The sequence below is a fragment of the Salmo salar genome, chromosome 12 (assembly GCF_965601325.2).
Source record: "Salmo salar chromosome 12, fSalSal1, whole genome shotgun sequence".
NCBI lineage: Eukaryota > Metazoa > Chordata > Actinopteri > Salmoniformes > Salmonidae > Salmo > Salmo salar.
The window spans coordinates 93,756,272-93,772,601 of record NC_138302.1 but is presented as its reverse complement, the minus strand read 5'-3'; the positions used below and the strand labels follow the sequence as shown (position 1 = coordinate 93,772,601).

The window sequence follows — 16,330 nt, the reverse complement described above, 5'->3', positions numbered from 1 at the left end:
GAAATGCAAACATGAAGTGTATTCAAGGTTTAGAAAAGATTGTAAATCTTGAATCTACATAACATGTGACATATCCTGTTGCTGAGGGAATATTGTCATGTTGTGTGATACTGCCACCAGTTCAAATGTGTTATTTGTTGTTACACAAGTGTATGCCAAATGACAAGATGTTCTTTCCCATACCGGGAGTTGAACCCGGGCCACCTGGGTGAAAACCAGGAATCCTAACCGCTAGACCATATGGGAAGACACTTACTTAAGAAAAACATCACAGACAAATCTATAAATGTTGAAATTATGCCTGTTGTAATTAAAAGCTCCATCTTTTTTTCTCAGAGATGTTGGGGAAAAGTCCCATATAAAATCTGTCTAAAATGTGTTTAAGCGAGAACAGCCAGACACACTGAAAAGTAAAGAGTATTTTTCCCAGCTTGATTTTGGTCAACTAAATATGTCTTCGAGCCAGCCAGGAGTCAGAACCAGAATCTTCTGATCCGTAGTCAGACACATTATCCATTTGGCCAAGGCCCCATATTAAAGCCAAAGTCAGGTCACACCTAGACCAGTGTTCACATTCTCAGCGTCTGTCAGCGACAAGGTTCCTTGGTTTTCTGTTACAGATGCATATCTTAATTTGATCCTCCTTTTGTTGCATGAATTTTACTGCAGAGCAAGAAATGCAATCATGAAGTGTATTCAACATTTAAAAAGCCTTGTGATTTTTGAATCTACATAACATGTCACATTTCCTGTTGCTGAGGGAATATGGTTGTGTTGTGTGATACTGCTGCCAGTTAAAATGTGGTATCTGTTGTTACACATGTGCATGCCAAATGTCAAGATGTTCTTTCCCATACCGGGAGTCGAAAACAGGCCACCTGGGTGAAAACCAGGAATCGTAACTGCTTGACCATTTGGGAAGGGATTTGATAATAAAAAAATCATCACAGACAAATCTATAAATGTTGAAATTATGCCTGTTGTAATTAAAAGCTCCATCTTTTTTTCTCAGAGATGTTGGGGAAAAGTCCCATATAAAATCTGTCTAAAATGTGTTTAAGCGAGAACAGCCAGACAAACTGAAGAGTATTTTTCCCAGCTTGATTTTGGTCTAATAAATATGTCTTCGAGCCAGCCAGGAGTCGAACCTAGAATCTTCTGATCCGTAGTCAGACACGTTATCCATTGCGCCACTGGCCCCATATTAAAGCTAAAGTCATTTCACACCTAGACCAGTGTTCACATTCTCAGCGTCTGTCACCGACAAGGTTCCTTGGTTTTCTGTTACAGATGCATATCTTAATTTGATCCTCCTGTTGTTGCATGAATTTTACTGCAGAGCAAGAAATGCAAACATGAAGTGTATTCAAGGTTTAGAAAAGATTGTAAATCTTGAATCTACATAACATGTGACATATCCTGTTGCTGAGGGAATATTGTCATGTTGTGTGATACTGCCACCAGTTCAAATGTGTTATTTGTTGTTACACAAGTGTATGCCAAATGACAAGATGTTCTTTCCCATACCGGGAGTTGAACCCGGGCCACCTGGGTGAAAACCAGGAATCCTAACCGCTAGACCATATGGGAAGACACTTACTTAAGAAAAACATCACAGACAAATCTATAAATGTTGAAATTATGCCTGTTGTAATTAAAAGCTCCATCTTTTTTTCTCAGAGATGTTGGGGAAAAGTCCCATATAAAATCTGTCTAAAATGTGTTTAAGCGAGAACAGCCAGACACACTGAAAAGTAAAGAGTATTTTTCCCAGCTTGATTTTGGTCAACTAAATATGTCTTCGAGCCAGCCAGGAGTCAGAACCAGAATCTTCTGATCCGTAGTCAGACACATTATCCATTTGGCCAAGGCCCCATATTAAAGCCAAAGTCAGGTCACACCTAGACCAGTGTTCACATTCTCAGCGTCTGTCAGCGACAAGGTTCCTTGGTTTTCTGTTACAGATGCATATCTTAATTTGATCCTCCTTTTGTTGCATGAATTTTACTGCAGAGCAAGAAATGCAATCATGAAGTGTATTCAACATTTAAAAAGCCTTGTGAATTTTGAATCTACATAACATGTCACATTTCCTGTTGCTGAGGGAATATGGTTGTGTTGTGTGATACTGCTGCCAGTTAAAATGTGGTATCTGTTGTTACACATGTGCATGCCAAATGTCAAGATGTTCTTTCCCATACCGGGAGTCGAAAACAGGCCACCTGGGTGAAAACCAGGAATCGTAACTGCTTGACCATTTGGGAAGGGATTTGATAATAAAAAAATCATCACAGACAAATCTATAAATGTTGAAATTATGCCTGTTGTAATTAAAAGCTCCATCTTTTTTTCTCAGAGATGTTGGGGAAAAGTCCCATATAAAATCTGTCTAAAATGTGTTTAAGCGAGAACAGCCAGACAAACTGAAGAGTATTTTTCCCAGCTTGATTTTGGTCTAATAAAAATGTCTTCGAGCCAGCCAGGAGTCGAACCTAGAATCTTCTGATCCGTAGTCAGACACGTTATCCATTGCGCCACTGGCCCCATATTAAAGCTAAAGTCATTTCACACCTAGACCAGTGTTCACATTCTCAGCGTCTGTCACCGACAAGGTTCCTTGGTTTTCTGTTACAGATGCATATCTTAATTTGATCCTCCTGTTGTTGCATGAATTTTACTGCAGAGCAAGAAATGCAAACATGAAGTGTATTCAAGGTTTAGAAAAGATTGTAAATCTTGAATCTACATAACATGTGACATATCCTGTTGCTGAGGGAATATTGTCATGTTGTGTGATACTGCCACCAGTTCAAATGTGTTATTTGTTGTTACACAAGTGTATGCCAAATGACAAGATGTTCTTTCCCATACCGGGAGTTGAACCCGGGCCACCTGGGTGAAAACCAGGAATCCTAACCGCTAGACCATATGGGAAGACACTTACTTAAGAAAAACATCACAGACAAATCTATAAATGTTGAAATTATGCCTGTTGTAATTAAAAGCTCCATCTTTTTTTCTCAGAGATGTTGGGGAAAAGTCCCATATAAAATCTGTCTAAAATGTGTTTAAGCGAGAACAGCCAGACACACTGAAAAGTAAAGAGTATTTTTCCCAGCTTGATTTTGGTCAACTAAATATGTCTTCGAGCCAGCCAGGAGTCAGAACCAGAATCTTCTGATCCGTAGTCAGACACATTATCCATTTGGCCAAGGCCCCATATTAAAGCCAAAGTCAGGTCACACCTAGACCAGTGTTCACATTCTCAGCGTCTGTCAGCGACAAGGTTCCTTGGTTTTCTGTTACAGATGCATATCTTAATTTGATCCTCCTTTTGTTGCATGAATTTTACTGCAGAGCAAGAAATGCAATCATGAAGTGTATTCAACATTTAAAAAGCCTTGTGATTTTTGAATCTACATAACATGTCACATTTCCTGTTGCTGAGGGAATATGGTTGTGTTGTGTGATACTGCTGCCAGTTAAAATGTGGTATCTGTTGTTACACATGTGCATGCCAAATGTCAAGATGTTCTTTCCCATACCGGGAGTCGAAAACAGGCCACCTGGGTGAAAACCAGGAATCGTAACTGCTTGACCATTTGGGAAGGGATTTGATAACAAAAAAATCATCACAGACAAATCTATAAATGTTGAAATTATGCCTGTTGTAATTAAAAGCTCCATCTTTTTTTCTCAGAGATGTTGGGGAAAAGTCCCATATAAAATCTGTCTAAAATGTGTTTAAGCGAGAACAGCCAGACAAACTGAAGAGTATTTTTCCCAGCTTGATTTTGGTCTAATAAATATGTCTTCGAGCCAGCCAGGAGTCGAACCTAGAATCTTCTGATCCGTAGTCAGACACGTTATCCATTGCGCCACTGGCCCCATATTAAAGCTAAAGTCATTTCACACCTAGACCAGTGTTCACATTCTCAGCGTCTGTCACCGACAAGGTTCCTTGGTTTTCTGTTACAGATGCATATCTTAATTTGATCCTCCTGTTGTTGCATGAATTTTACTGCAGAGCAAGAAATGCAAACATGAAGTGTATTCAAGGTTTAGAAAAGATTGTAAATCTTGAATCTACATAACATGTGACATATCCTGTTGCTGAGGGAATATTGTCATGTTGTGTGATACTGCCACCAGTTCAAATGTGTTATTTGTTGTTACACAAGTGTATGCCAAATGACAAGATGTTCTTTCCCATACCGGGAGTTGAACCCGGGCCACCTGGGTGAAAACCAGGAATCCTAACCGCTAGACCATATGGGAAGACACTTACTTAAGAAAAACATCACAGACAAATCTATAAATGTTGAAATTATGCCTGTTGTAATTAAAAGCTCCATCTTTTTTTCTCAGAGATGTTGGGGAAAAGTCCCATATAAAATCTGTCTAAAATGTGTTTAAGCGAGAACAGCCAGACACACTGAAAAGTAAAGAGTATTTTTCCCAGCTTGATTTTGGTCAACTAAATATGTCTTCGAGCCAGCCAGGAGTCAAACCTAGAATCTTCTGATCCGTAGTCAGACACATTATCCATTGGGCCAAGGCCCCATATTAAAGCCAAAGTCAGGTCACACCTAGACCAGTGTTCACATTCTCAGCGTCTGTCAGCGACAAGGTTCCTTGGTTTTCTGTTACAGATGCATATCTTAATTTGATCCTCCTTTTGTTGCATGAATTTTACTGCAGAGCAAGAAATGCAATCATGAAGTGTATTCAACATTTAAAAAGCCTTGTGAATTTTGAATCTACATAACATGTCACATTTCCTGTTGCTGAGGGAATATGGTTGTGTTTTGTGATACTGCTGCCAGTTAAAATGTGGTATCTGTTGTTACACATGTGCATGCCAAATGTCAAGATGTTCTTTCCCATACCGGGAGTCGAAAACAGGCCACCTGGGTGAAAACCAGGAATCGTAACTGCTTGACCATTTGGGAAGGGATTTGATAATAAAAAAATCATCACAGACAAATCTATAAATGTTGAAATTATGCCTGTTGTAATTAAAAGCTCCATCTTTTTTTCTCAGAGATGTTGGGGAAAAGTCCCATATAAAATCTGTCTAAAATGTGTTTAAGCGAGAACAGCCAGACACACTGAAAAGTAAAGAGTATTTTTCCCAGCTTGATTTTGGTCAACTAAATATGTCTTCGAGCCAGCCAGGAGTCAGAACCAGAATCTTCTGATCCGTAGTCAGACACATTATCCATTTGGCCAAGGCCCCATATTAAAGCCAAAGTCAGGTCACACCTAGACCAGTGTTCACATTCTCAGCGTCTGTCAGCGACAAGGTTCCTTGGTTTTCTGTTACAGATGCATATCTTAATTTGATCCTCCTTTTGTTGCATGAATTTTACTGCAGAGCAAGAAATGCAATCATGAAGTGTATTCAACATTTAAAAAGCCTTGTGATTTTTGAATCTACATAACATGTCACATTTCCTGTTGCTGAGGGAATATGGTTGTGTTGTGTGATACTGCTGCCAGTTAAAATGTGGTATCTGTTGTTACACATGTGCATGCCAAATGTCAAGATGTTCTTTCCCATACCGGGAGTCGAAAACAGGCCACCTGGGTGAAAACCAGGAATCGTAACTGCTTGACCATTTGGGAAGGGATTTGATAACAAAAAAATCATCACAGACAAATCTATAAATGTTGAAATTATGCCTGTTGTAATTAAAAGCTCCATCTTTTTTTCTCAGAGATGTTGGGGAAAAGTCCCATATAAAATCTGTCTAAAATGTGTTTAAGCGAGAACAGCCAGACAAACTGAAGAGTATTTTTCCCAGCTTGATTTTGGTCTAATAAAAATGTCTTCGAGCCAGCCAGGAGTCGAACCTAGAATCTTCTGATCCGTAGTCAGACACGTTATCCATTGCGCCACTGGCCCCATATTAAAGCTAAAGTCATTTCACACCTAGACCAGTGTTCACATTCTCAGCGTCTGTCACCGACAAGGTTCCTTGGTTTTCTGTTACAGATGCATATCTTAATTTGATCCTCCTGTTGTTGCATGAATTTTACTGCAGAGCAAGAAATGCAAACATGAAGTGTATTCAAGGTTTAGAAAAGATTGTAAATCTTGAATCTACATAACATGTGACATATCCTGTTGCTGAGGGAATATTGTCATGTTGTGTGATACTGCCACCAGTTCAAATGTGTTATTTGTTGTTACACAAGTGTATGCCAAATGACAAGATGTTCTTTCCCATACCGGGAGTTGAACCCGGGCCACCTGGGTGAAAACCAGGAATCCTAACCGCTAGACCATATGGGAAGACACTTACTTAAGAAAAACATCACAGACAAATCTATAAATGTTGAAATTATGCCTGTTGTAATTAAAAGCTCCATCTTTTTTTCTCAGAGATGTTGGGGAAAAGTCCCATATAAAATCTGTCTAAAATGTGTTTAAGCGAGAACAGCCAGACACACTGAAAAGTAAAGAGTATTTTTCCCAGCTTGATTTTGGTCAACTAAATATGTCTTCGAGCCAGCCAGGAGTCAGAACCAGAATCTTCTGATCCGTAGTCAGACACATTATCCATTTGGCCAAGGCCCCATATTAAAGCCAAAGTCAGGTCACACCTAGACCAGTGTTCACATTCTCAGCGTCTGTCAGCGACAAGGTTCCTTGGTTTTCTGTTACAGATGCATATCTTAATTTGATCCTCCTTTTGTTGCATGAATTTTACTGCAGAGCAAGAAATGCAATCATGAAGTGTATTCAACATTTAAAAAGCCTTGTGATTTTTGAATCTACATAACATGTCACATTTCCTGTTGCTGAGGGAATATGGTTGTGTTGTGTGATACTGCTGCCAGTTAAAATGTGGTATCTGTTGTTACACATGTGCATGCCAAATGTCAAGATGTTCTTTCCCATACCGGGAGTCGAAAACAGGCCACCTGGGTGAAAACCAGGAATCGTAACTGCTTGACCATTTGGGAAGGGATTTGATAACAAAAAAATCATCACAGACAAATCTATAAATGTTGAAATTATGCCTGTTGTAATTAAAAGCTCCATCTTTTTTTCTCAGAGATGTTGGGGAAAAGTCCCATATAAAATCTGTCTAAAATGTGTTTAAGCGAGAACAGCCAGACAAACTGAAGAGTATTTTTCCCAGCTTGATTTTGGTCTAATAAATATGTCTTCGAGCCAGCCAGGAGTCGAACCTAGAATCTTCTGATCCGTAGTCAGACACGTTATCCATTGCGCCACTGGCCCCATATTAAAGCTAAAGTCATTTCACACCTAGACCAGTGTTCACATTCTCAGCGTCTGTCACCGACAAGGTTCCTTGGTTTTCTGTTACAGATGCATATCTTAATTTGATCCTCCTGTTGTTGCATGAATTTTACTGCAGAGCAAGAAATGCAAACATGAAGTGTATTCAAGGTTTAGAAAAGATTGTAAATCTTGAATCTACATAACATGTGACATATCCTGTTGCTGAGGGAATATTGTCATGTTGTGTGATACTGCCACCAGTTCAAATGTGTTATTTGTTGTTACACAAGTGTATGCCAAATGACAAGATGTTCTTTCCCATACCGGGAGTTGAACCCGGGCCACCTGGGTGAAAACCAGGAATCCTAACCGCTAGACCATATGGGAAGACACTTACTTAAGAAAAACATCACAGACAAATCTATAAATGTTGAAATTATGCCTGTTGTAATTAAAAGCTCCATCTTTTTTTCTCAGAGATGTTGGGGAAAAGTCCCATATAAAATCTGTCTAAAATGTGTTTAAGCGAGAACAGCCAGACACACTGAAAAGTAAAGAGTATTTTTCCCAGCTTGATTTTGGTCAACTAAATATGTCTTCGAGCCAGCCAGGAGTCAGAACCAGAATCTTCTGATCCGTAGTCAGACACATTATCCATTTGGCCAAGGCCCCATATTAAAGCCAAAGTCAGGTCACACCTAGACCAGTGTTCACATTCTCAGCGTCTGTCAGCGACAAGGTTCCTTGGTTTTCTGTTACAGATGCATATCTTAATTTGATCCTCCTTTTGTTGCATGAATTTTACTGCAGAGCAAGAAATGCAATCATGAAGTGTATTCAACATTTAAAAAGCCTTGTGATTTTTGAATCTACATAACATGTCACATTTCCTGTTGCTGAGGGAATATGGTTGTGTTGTGTGATACTGCTGCCAGTTAAAATGTGGTATCTGTTGTTACACATGTGCATGCCAAATGTCAAGATGTTCTTTCCCATACCGGGAGTCGAAAACAGGCCACCTGGGTGAAAACCAGGAATCGTAACTGCTTGACCATTTGGGAAGGGATTTGATAACAAAAAAATCATCACAGACAAATCTATAAATGTTGAAATTATGCCTGTTGTAATTAAAAGCTCCATCTTTTTTTCTCAGAGATGTTGGGGAAAAGTCCCATATAAAATCTGTCTAAAATGTGTTTAAGCGAGAACAGCCAGACAAACTGAAGAGTATTTTTCCCAGCTTGATTTTGGTCTAATAAAAATGTCTTCGAGCCAGCCAGGAGTCGAACCTAGAATCTTCTGATCCGTAGTCAGACACGTTATCCATTGCGCCACTGGCCCCATATTAAAGCTAAAGTCATTTCACACCTAGACCAGTGTTCACATTCTCAGCGTCTGTCACCGACAAGGTTCCTTGGTTTTCTGTTACAGATGCATATCTTAATTTGATCCTCCTGTTGTTGCATGAATTTTACTGCAGAGCAAGAAATGCAAACATGAAGTGTATTCAAGGTTTAGAAAAGATTGTAAATCTTGAATCTACATAACATGTGACATATCCTGTTGCTGAGGGAATATTGTCATGTTGTGTGATACTGCCACCAGTTCAAATGTGTTATTTGTTGTTACACAAGTGTATGCCAAATGACAAGATGTTCTTTCCCATACCGGGAGTTGAACCCGGGCCACCTGGGTGAAAACCAGGAATCCTAACCGCTAGACCATATGGGAAGACACTTACTTAAGAAAAACATCACAGACAAATCTATAAATGTTGAAATTATGCCTGTTGTAATTAAAAGCTCCATCTTTTTTTCTCAGAGATGTTGGGGAAAAGTCCCATATAAAATCTGTCTAAAATGTGTTTAAGCGAGAACAGCCAGACACACTGAAAAGTAAAGAGTATTTTTCCCAGCTTGATTTTGGTCAACTAAATATGTCTTCGAGCCAGCCAGGAGTCAGAACCAGAATCTTCTGATCCGTAGTCAGACACATTATCCATTTGGCCAAGGCCCCATATTAAAGCCAAAGTCAGGTCACACCTAGACCAGTGTTCACATTCTCAGCGTCTGTCAGCGACAAGGTTCCTTGGTTTTCTGTTACAGATGCATATCTTAATTTGATCCTCCTTTTGTTGCATGAATTTTACTGCAGAGCAAGAAATGCAATCATGAAGTGTATTCAACATTTAAAAAGCCTTGTGAATTTTGAATCTACATAACATGTCACATTTCCTGTTGCTGAGGGAATATGGTTGTGTTGTGTGATACTGCTGCCAGTTAAAATGTGGTATCTGTTGTTACACATGTGCATGCCAAATGTCAAGATGTTCTTTCCCATACCGGGAGTCGAAAACAGGCCACCTGGGTGAAAACCAGGAATCGTAACTGCTTGACCATTTGGGAAGGGATTTGATAACAAAAAAATCATCACAGACAAATCTATAAATGTTGAAATTATGCCTGTTGTAATTAAAAGCTCCATCTTTTTTTCTCAGAGATGTTGGGGAAAAGTCCCATATAAAATCTGTCTAAAATGTGTTTAAGCGAGAACAGCCAGACAAACTGAAGAGTATTTTTCCCAGCTTGATTTTGGTCTAATAAATATGTCTTCGAGCCAGCCAGGAGTCGAACCTAGAATCTTCTGATCCGTAGTCAGACACGTTATCCATTGCGCCACTGGCCCCATATTAAAGCTAAAGTCATTTCACACCTAGACCAGTGTTCACATTCTCAGCGTCTGTCACCGACAAGGTTCCTTGGTTTTCTGTTACAGATGCATATCTTAATTTGATCCTCCTGTTGTTGCATGAATTTTACTGCAGAGCAAGAAATGCAAACATGAAGTGTATTCAAGGTTTAGAAAAGATTGTAAATCTTGAATCTACATAACATGTGACATATCCTGTTGCTGAGGGAATATTGTCATGTTGTGTGATACTGCCACCAGTTCAAATGTGTTATTTGTTGTTACACAAGTGTATGCCAAATGACAAGATGTTCTTTCCCATACCGGGAGTTGAACCCGGGCCACCTGGGTGAAAACCAGGAATCCTAACCGCTAGACCATATGGGAAGACACTTACTTAAGAAAAACATCACAGACAAATCTATAAATGTTGAAATTATGCCTGTTGTAATTAAAAGCTCCATCTTTTTTTCTCAGAGATGTTGGGGAAAAGTCCCATATAAAATCTGTCTAAAATGTGTTTAAGCGAGAACAGCCAGACACACTGAAAAGTAAAGAGTATTTTTCCCAGCTTGATTTTGGTCAACTAAATATGTCTTCGAGCCAGCCAGGAGTCAGAACCTAGAATCTTCTGATCCGTAGTCAGACACATTATCCATTGGGCCAAGGCCCCATATTAAAGCCAAAGTCAGGTCACACCTAGACCAGTGTTCACATTCTCAGCGTCTGTCAGCGACAAGGTTCCTTGGTTTTCTGTTACAGATGCATATCTTAATTTGATCCTCCTTTTGTTGCATGAATTTTACTGCAGAGCAAGAAATGCAATCATGAAGTGTATTCAACATTTAAAAAGCCTTGTGAATTTTGAATCTACATAACATGTCACATTTCCTGTTGCTGAGGGAATATGGTTGTGTTGTGTGATACTGCTGCCAGTTAAAATGTGGTATCTGTTGTTACACATGTGCATGCCAAATGTCAAGATGTTCTTTCCCATACCGGGAGTCGAAAACAGGCCACCTGGGTGAAAACCAGGAATCGTAACTGCTTGACCATTTGGGAAGGGATTTGATAATAAAAAAATCATCACAGACAAATCTATAAATGTTGAAATTATGCCTGTTGTAATTAAAAGCTCCATCTTTTTTTCTCAGAGATGTTGGGGAAAAGTCCCATATAAAATCTGTCTAAAATGTGTTTAAGCGAGAACAGCCAGACAAACTGAAGAGTATTTTTCCCAGCTTGATTTTGGTCTAATAAAAATGTCTTCGAGCCAGCCAGGAGTCGAACCTAGAATCTTCTGATCCGTAGTCAGACACGTTATCCATTGCGCCACTGGCCCCATATTAAAGCTAAAGTCATTTCACACCTAGACCAGTGTTCACATTCTCAGCGTCTGTCACCGACAAGGTTCCTTGGTTTTCTGTTACAGATGCATATCTTAATTTGATCCTCCTGTTGTTGCATGAATTTTACTGCAGAGCAAGAAATGCAAACATGAAGTGTATTCAAGGTTTAGAAAAGATTGTAAATCTTGAATCTACATAACATGTGACATATCCTGTTGCTGAGGGAATATTGTCATGTTGTGTGATACTGCCACCAGTTCAAATGTGTTATTTGTTGTTACACAAGTGTATGCCAAATGACAAGATGTTCTTTCCCATACCGGGAGTTGAACCCGGGCCACCTGGGTGAAAACCAGGAATCCTAACCGCTAGACCATATGGGAAGACACTTACTTAAGAAAAACATCACAGACAAATCTATAAATGTTGAAATTATGCCTGTTGTAATTAAAAGCTCCATCTTTTTTTCTCAGAGATGTTGGGGAAAAGTCCCATATAAAATCTGTCTAAAATGTGTTTAAGCGAGAACAGCCAGACACACTGAAAAGTAAAGAGTATTTTTCCCAGCTTGATTTTGGTCAACTAAATATGTCTTCGAGCCAGCCAGGAGTCAGAACCAGAATCTTCTGATCCGTAGTCAGACACATTATCCATTTGGCCAAGGCCCCATATTAAAGCCAAAGTCAGGTCACACCTAGACCAGTGTTCACATTCTCAGCGTCTGTCAGCGACAAGGTTCCTTGGTTTTCTGTTACAGATGCATATCTTAATTTGATCCTCCTTTTGTTGCATGAATTTTACTGCAGAGCAAGAAATGCAATCATGAAGTGTATTCAACATTTAAAAAGCCTTGTGATTTTTGAATCTACATAACATGTCACATTTCCTGTTGCTGAGGGAATATGGTTGTGTTGTGTGATACTGCTGCCAGTTAAAATGTGGTATCTGTTGTTACACATGTGCATGCCAAATGTCAAGATGTTCTTTCCCATACCGGGAGTCGAAAACAGGCCACCTGGGTGAAAACCAGGAATCGTAACTGCTTGACCATTTGGGAAGGGATTTGATAACAAAAAAATCATCACAGACAAATCTATAAATGTTGAAATTATGCCTGTTGTAATTAAAAGCTCCATCTTTTTTTCTCAGAGATGTTGGGGAAAAGTCCCATATAAAATCTGTCTAAAATGTGTTTAAGCGAGAACAGCCAGACAAACTGAAGAGTATTTTTCCCAGCTTGATTTTGGTCTAATAAATATGTCTTCGAGCCAGCCAGGAGTCGAACCTAGAATCTTCTGATCCGTAGTCAGACACGTTATCCATTGCGCCACTGGCCCCATATTAAAGCTAAAGTCATTTCACACCTAGACCAGTGTTCACATTCTCAGCGTCTGTCACCGACAAGGTTCCTTGGTTTTCTGTTACAGATGCATATCTTAATTTGATCCTCCTGTTGTTGCATGAATTTTACTGCAGAGCAAGAAATGCAAACATGAAGTGTATTCAAGGTTTAGAAAAGATTGTAAATCTTGAATCTACATAACATGTGACATATCCTGTTGCTGAGGGAATATTGTCATGTTGTGTGATACTGCCACCAGTTCAAATGTGTTATTTGTTGTTACACAAGTGTATGCCAAATGACAAGATGTTCTTTCCCATACCGGGAGTTGAACCCGGGCCACCTGGGTGAAAACCAGGAATCCTAACCGCTAGACCATATGGGAAGACACTTACTTAAGAAAAACATCACAGACAAATCTATAAATGTTGAAATTATGCCTGTTGTAATTAAAAGCTCCATCTTTTTTTCTCAGAGATGTTGGGGAAAAGTCCCATATAAAATCTGTCTAAAATGTGTTTAAGCGAGAACAGCCAGACACACTGAAAAGTAAAGAGTATTTTTCCCAGCTTGATTTTGGTCAACTAAATATGTCTTCGAGCCAGCCAGGAGTCAGAACCTAGAATCTTCTGATCCGTAGTCAGACACATTATCCATTTGGCCAAGGCCCCATATTAAAGCCAAAGTCAGGTCACACCTAGACCAGTGTTCACATTCTCAGCGTCTGTCAGCGACAAGGTTCCTTGGTTTTCTGTTACAGATGCATATCTTAATTTGATCCTCCTTTTGTTGCATGAATTTTACTGCAGAGCAAGAAATGCAATCATGAAGTGTATTCAACATTTAAAAAGCCTTGTGAATTTTGAATCTACATAACATGTCACATTTCCTGTTGCTGAGGGAATATGGTTGTGTTGTGTGATACTGCTGCCAGTTAAAATGTGGTATCTGTTGTTACACATGTGCATGCCAAATGTCAAGATGTTCTTTCCCATACCGGGAGTCGAAAACAGGCCACCTGGGTGAAAACCAGGAATCGTAACTGCTTGACCATTTGGGAAGGGATTTAATAATAAAAAAATCATCACAGACAAATCTATAAATGTTGAAATTATGCCTGTTGTAATTAAAAGCTCCATCTTTTTTTCTCAGAGATGTTGGGGAAAAGTCCCATATAAAATCTGTCTAAAATGTGTTTAAGCGAGAACAGCCAGACAAACTGAAGAGTATTTTTCCCAGCTTGATTTTGGTCTAATAAATATGTCTTCGAGCCAGCCAGGAGTCGAACCTAGAATCTTCTGATCCGTAGTCAGACACGTTATCCATTGCGCCACTGGCCCCATATTAAAGCTAAAGTCATTTCACACCTAGACCAGTGTTCACATTCTCAGCGTCTGTCACCGACAAGGTTCCTTGGTTTTCTGTTACAGATGCATATCTTAATTTGATCCTCCTGTTGTTGCATGAATTTTACTGCAGAGCAAGAAATGCAAACATGAAGTGTATTCAAGGTTTAGAAAAGATTGTAAATCTTGAATCTACATAACATGTGACATATCCTGTTGCTGAGGGAATATTGTCATGTTGTGTGATACTGCCACCAGTTCAAATGTGTTATTTGTTGTTACACAAGTGTATGCCAAATGACAAGATGTTCTTTCCCATACCGGGAGTTGAACCCGGGCCACCTGGGTGAAAACCAGGAATCCTAACCGCTAGACCATATGGGAAGACACTTACTTAAGAAAAACATCACAGACAAATCTATAAATGTTGAAATTATGCCTGTTGTAATTAAAAGCTCCATCTTTTTTTCTCAGAGATGTTGGGGAAAAGTCCCATATAAAATCTGTCTAAAATGTGTTTAAGCGAGAACAGCCAGACACACTGAAAAGTAAAGAGTATTTTTCCCAGCTTGATTTTGGTCAACTAAATATGTCTTCGAGCCAGCCAGGAGTCAGAACCTAGAATCTTCTGATCCGTAGTCAGACACATTATCCATTTGGCCAAGGCCCCATATTAAAGCCAAAGTCAGGTCACACCTAGACCAGTGTTCACATTCTCAGCGTCTGTCAGCGACAAGGTTCCTTGGTTTTCTGTTACAGATGCATATCTTAATTTGATCCTCCTTTTGTTGCATGAATTTTACTGCAGAGCAAGAAATGCAATCATGAAGTGTATTCAACATTTAAAAAGCCTTGTGAATTTTGAATCTACATAACATGTCACATTTCCTGTTGCTGAGGGAATATGGTTGTGTTGTGTGATACTGCTGCCAGTTAAAATGTGGTATCTGTTGTTACACATGTGCATGCCAAATGTCAAGATGTTCTTTCCCATACCGGGAGTCGAAAACAGGCCACCTGGGTGAAAACCAGGAATCGTAACTGCTTGACCATATGGGAAGGGATTTAATAATCAAAAAATCATCACAGACAAATCTATAAATGTTGAAATTATGCCTGTTGTAATTAAAAGCTCCATCTTTTTTCTCAGAGATGTTGGGGAAAAGTCCCATATAAAATCTGTCTAAAATGTGTTTAAGCGAGAACAGCCAGACAAACTGAAGAGTATTTTTCCCAGCTTGATTTTGGTCAACTAAATATGTCTTCGAGCCAGCCAGGAGTCGAACCTAGAATCTTCTGATCCGTAGTCAGACACGTTATCCATTGCGCCACTGGCCCGATATTAAAGCTAAAGTCATTTCACACCTAGACCAGTGTTCACATTCTCAGCGTCTGTCACCGACAAGGTTCCTTGGTTTTCTGTTACAGATGCATATCTTAATTTGATCCTCCTGTTGTTGCATGAATTTTACTGCAGAGCAAGAAATGCAAACATGAAGTCGTATTCAAGGTTTAGAAAAGCATTGTAAATCTTGAATCTACATAACATGTGACATATCCTGTTGCTGAGGGAATATTGTCGTGTTGTGTGATACTGCCGCCAGTTCAAATGTGGTATCTGTTGTTACACATGTGCATGCCAAATGACAAGATGTTCTTTCCCATACCGGGAGTTGAACCCGGGCCACCTGGGTGAAAACCAGGAATCCTAACCGCTAGACCATATGGGAAGACATTTACTTAAGAAAATACATCACAGACAAATCTATAAATGTTGAAATTATGCCTGTTGTAATTAAAAGCTCCATCTTTTTTCTCAGAGATGTTGGGGAAAAGTCCCATATAAAATCTGTCTAAAATGTGTTTAAGGGATAACAGCCAGACACACTGAAAAGTGAAGAGTTTTTTTCCAAAGTTGATTTTGGTCAACTAAAGATTTCTTCGAGCCAGCCAGAAGTCGAACCTAGAATCTTCTGATCCGTAGTCAGACACGTTATCCTTTGCGCCACTGGCCCCATATTTTAACTAAAGTCAGGTCACACCTAGAACAGTGTTTACATTCTCAGCGTCTGTCACCGACAAGGTTCCTTGGTTTTCTGTTACAGATGCAAATCTTAATTTGATCCTCCTGTTGTTGCATGAAATTTACTGCAGAGCAAGAAATGCAATCATGAAGTCGATTCAAAATGTAGAAAGCCTTGTAAATTTTGAATCTATATAACAGGTGACATTTCCTGTTGCTGAGGGAATATTGTTGTGTTGTGTGATACTGCTGCCAGTTAAAATGTGGTATCTGTTGTTACACATGTGCATGCCAAATGACAAGATGTTCTTTCCATTACCGGGACTT

The 16,330-nt window shown here is 39.4% G+C and overlaps 23 non-coding genes across 23 annotated transcripts; all 23 read right to left on the bottom strand.

The window, feature by feature from the left end:
• Window positions 1-174: 174 nt before the first annotated feature.
• On the bottom strand, window positions 175-246 carry trnae-uuc (transfer RNA glutamic acid (anticodon UUC)). The gene has a single exon. It is a non-coding gene; the product is annotated as a tRNA-Glu (tRNA).
• Window positions 247-1,127: 881 nt separating this feature from the next.
• trnar-acg (transfer RNA arginine (anticodon ACG)) lies at window positions 1,128-1,200 on the bottom strand. Its single transcript has one exon. It is a non-coding gene; the product is annotated as a tRNA-Arg (tRNA).
• Window positions 1,201-1,518: 318 nt separating this feature from the next.
• trnae-uuc (transfer RNA glutamic acid (anticodon UUC)) lies at window positions 1,519-1,590 on the bottom strand. The gene has a single exon. It is a non-coding gene; the product is annotated as a tRNA-Glu (tRNA).
• Window positions 1,591-2,471: 881 nt separating this feature from the next.
• trnar-acg (transfer RNA arginine (anticodon ACG)) lies at window positions 2,472-2,544 on the bottom strand. Its single transcript has one exon. It is a non-coding gene; the product is annotated as a tRNA-Arg (tRNA).
• A 318-nt stretch (window positions 2,545-2,862) lies between these two features.
• On the bottom strand, window positions 2,863-2,934 carry trnae-uuc (transfer RNA glutamic acid (anticodon UUC)). The gene has a single exon. It is a non-coding gene; the product is annotated as a tRNA-Glu (tRNA).
• Window positions 2,935-3,815: 881 nt separating this feature from the next.
• trnar-acg (transfer RNA arginine (anticodon ACG)) lies at window positions 3,816-3,888 on the bottom strand. The gene has a single exon. It is a non-coding gene; the product is annotated as a tRNA-Arg (tRNA).
• Window positions 3,889-4,206: 318 nt separating this feature from the next.
• Window positions 4,207-4,278, bottom strand: trnae-uuc (transfer RNA glutamic acid (anticodon UUC)). The gene has a single exon. It is a non-coding gene; the product is annotated as a tRNA-Glu (tRNA).
• Window positions 4,279-5,835: 1,557 nt separating this feature from the next.
• On the bottom strand, window positions 5,836-5,908 carry trnar-acg (transfer RNA arginine (anticodon ACG)). Its single transcript has one exon. It is a non-coding gene; the product is annotated as a tRNA-Arg (tRNA).
• Window positions 5,909-6,226: 318 nt separating this feature from the next.
• Window positions 6,227-6,298, bottom strand: trnae-uuc (transfer RNA glutamic acid (anticodon UUC)). The gene has a single exon. It is a non-coding gene; the product is annotated as a tRNA-Glu (tRNA).
• Window positions 6,299-7,179: 881 nt separating this feature from the next.
• Window positions 7,180-7,252, bottom strand: trnar-acg (transfer RNA arginine (anticodon ACG)). Its single transcript has one exon. It is a non-coding gene; the product is annotated as a tRNA-Arg (tRNA).
• Window positions 7,253-7,570: 318 nt separating this feature from the next.
• trnae-uuc (transfer RNA glutamic acid (anticodon UUC)) lies at window positions 7,571-7,642 on the bottom strand. Its single transcript has one exon. It is a non-coding gene; the product is annotated as a tRNA-Glu (tRNA).
• An 881-nt stretch (window positions 7,643-8,523) lies between these two features.
• On the bottom strand, window positions 8,524-8,596 carry trnar-acg (transfer RNA arginine (anticodon ACG)). The gene has a single exon. It is a non-coding gene; the product is annotated as a tRNA-Arg (tRNA).
• Window positions 8,597-8,914: 318 nt separating this feature from the next.
• On the bottom strand, window positions 8,915-8,986 carry trnae-uuc (transfer RNA glutamic acid (anticodon UUC)). The gene has a single exon. It is a non-coding gene; the product is annotated as a tRNA-Glu (tRNA).
• Window positions 8,987-9,867: 881 nt separating this feature from the next.
• On the bottom strand, window positions 9,868-9,940 carry trnar-acg (transfer RNA arginine (anticodon ACG)). The gene has a single exon. It is a non-coding gene; the product is annotated as a tRNA-Arg (tRNA).
• A 318-nt stretch (window positions 9,941-10,258) lies between these two features.
• trnae-uuc (transfer RNA glutamic acid (anticodon UUC)) lies at window positions 10,259-10,330 on the bottom strand. The gene has a single exon. It is a non-coding gene; the product is annotated as a tRNA-Glu (tRNA).
• An 882-nt stretch (window positions 10,331-11,212) lies between these two features.
• On the bottom strand, window positions 11,213-11,285 carry trnar-acg (transfer RNA arginine (anticodon ACG)). Its single transcript has one exon. It is a non-coding gene; the product is annotated as a tRNA-Arg (tRNA).
• A 318-nt stretch (window positions 11,286-11,603) lies between these two features.
• trnae-uuc (transfer RNA glutamic acid (anticodon UUC)) lies at window positions 11,604-11,675 on the bottom strand. The gene has a single exon. It is a non-coding gene; the product is annotated as a tRNA-Glu (tRNA).
• Window positions 11,676-12,556: 881 nt separating this feature from the next.
• trnar-acg (transfer RNA arginine (anticodon ACG)) lies at window positions 12,557-12,629 on the bottom strand. The gene has a single exon. It is a non-coding gene; the product is annotated as a tRNA-Arg (tRNA).
• A 318-nt stretch (window positions 12,630-12,947) lies between these two features.
• Window positions 12,948-13,019, bottom strand: trnae-uuc (transfer RNA glutamic acid (anticodon UUC)). Its single transcript has one exon. It is a non-coding gene; the product is annotated as a tRNA-Glu (tRNA).
• Window positions 13,020-13,901: 882 nt separating this feature from the next.
• On the bottom strand, window positions 13,902-13,974 carry trnar-acg (transfer RNA arginine (anticodon ACG)). The gene has a single exon. It is a non-coding gene; the product is annotated as a tRNA-Arg (tRNA).
• Window positions 13,975-14,292: 318 nt separating this feature from the next.
• Window positions 14,293-14,364, bottom strand: trnae-uuc (transfer RNA glutamic acid (anticodon UUC)). Its single transcript has one exon. It is a non-coding gene; the product is annotated as a tRNA-Glu (tRNA).
• An 881-nt stretch (window positions 14,365-15,245) lies between these two features.
• Window positions 15,246-15,318, bottom strand: trnar-acg (transfer RNA arginine (anticodon ACG)). Its single transcript has one exon. It is a non-coding gene; the product is annotated as a tRNA-Arg (tRNA).
• A 320-nt stretch (window positions 15,319-15,638) lies between these two features.
• Window positions 15,639-15,710, bottom strand: trnae-uuc (transfer RNA glutamic acid (anticodon UUC)). Its single transcript has one exon. It is a non-coding gene; the product is annotated as a tRNA-Glu (tRNA).
• Between the last annotated feature and the right edge of the window lie 620 nt (window positions 15,711-16,330).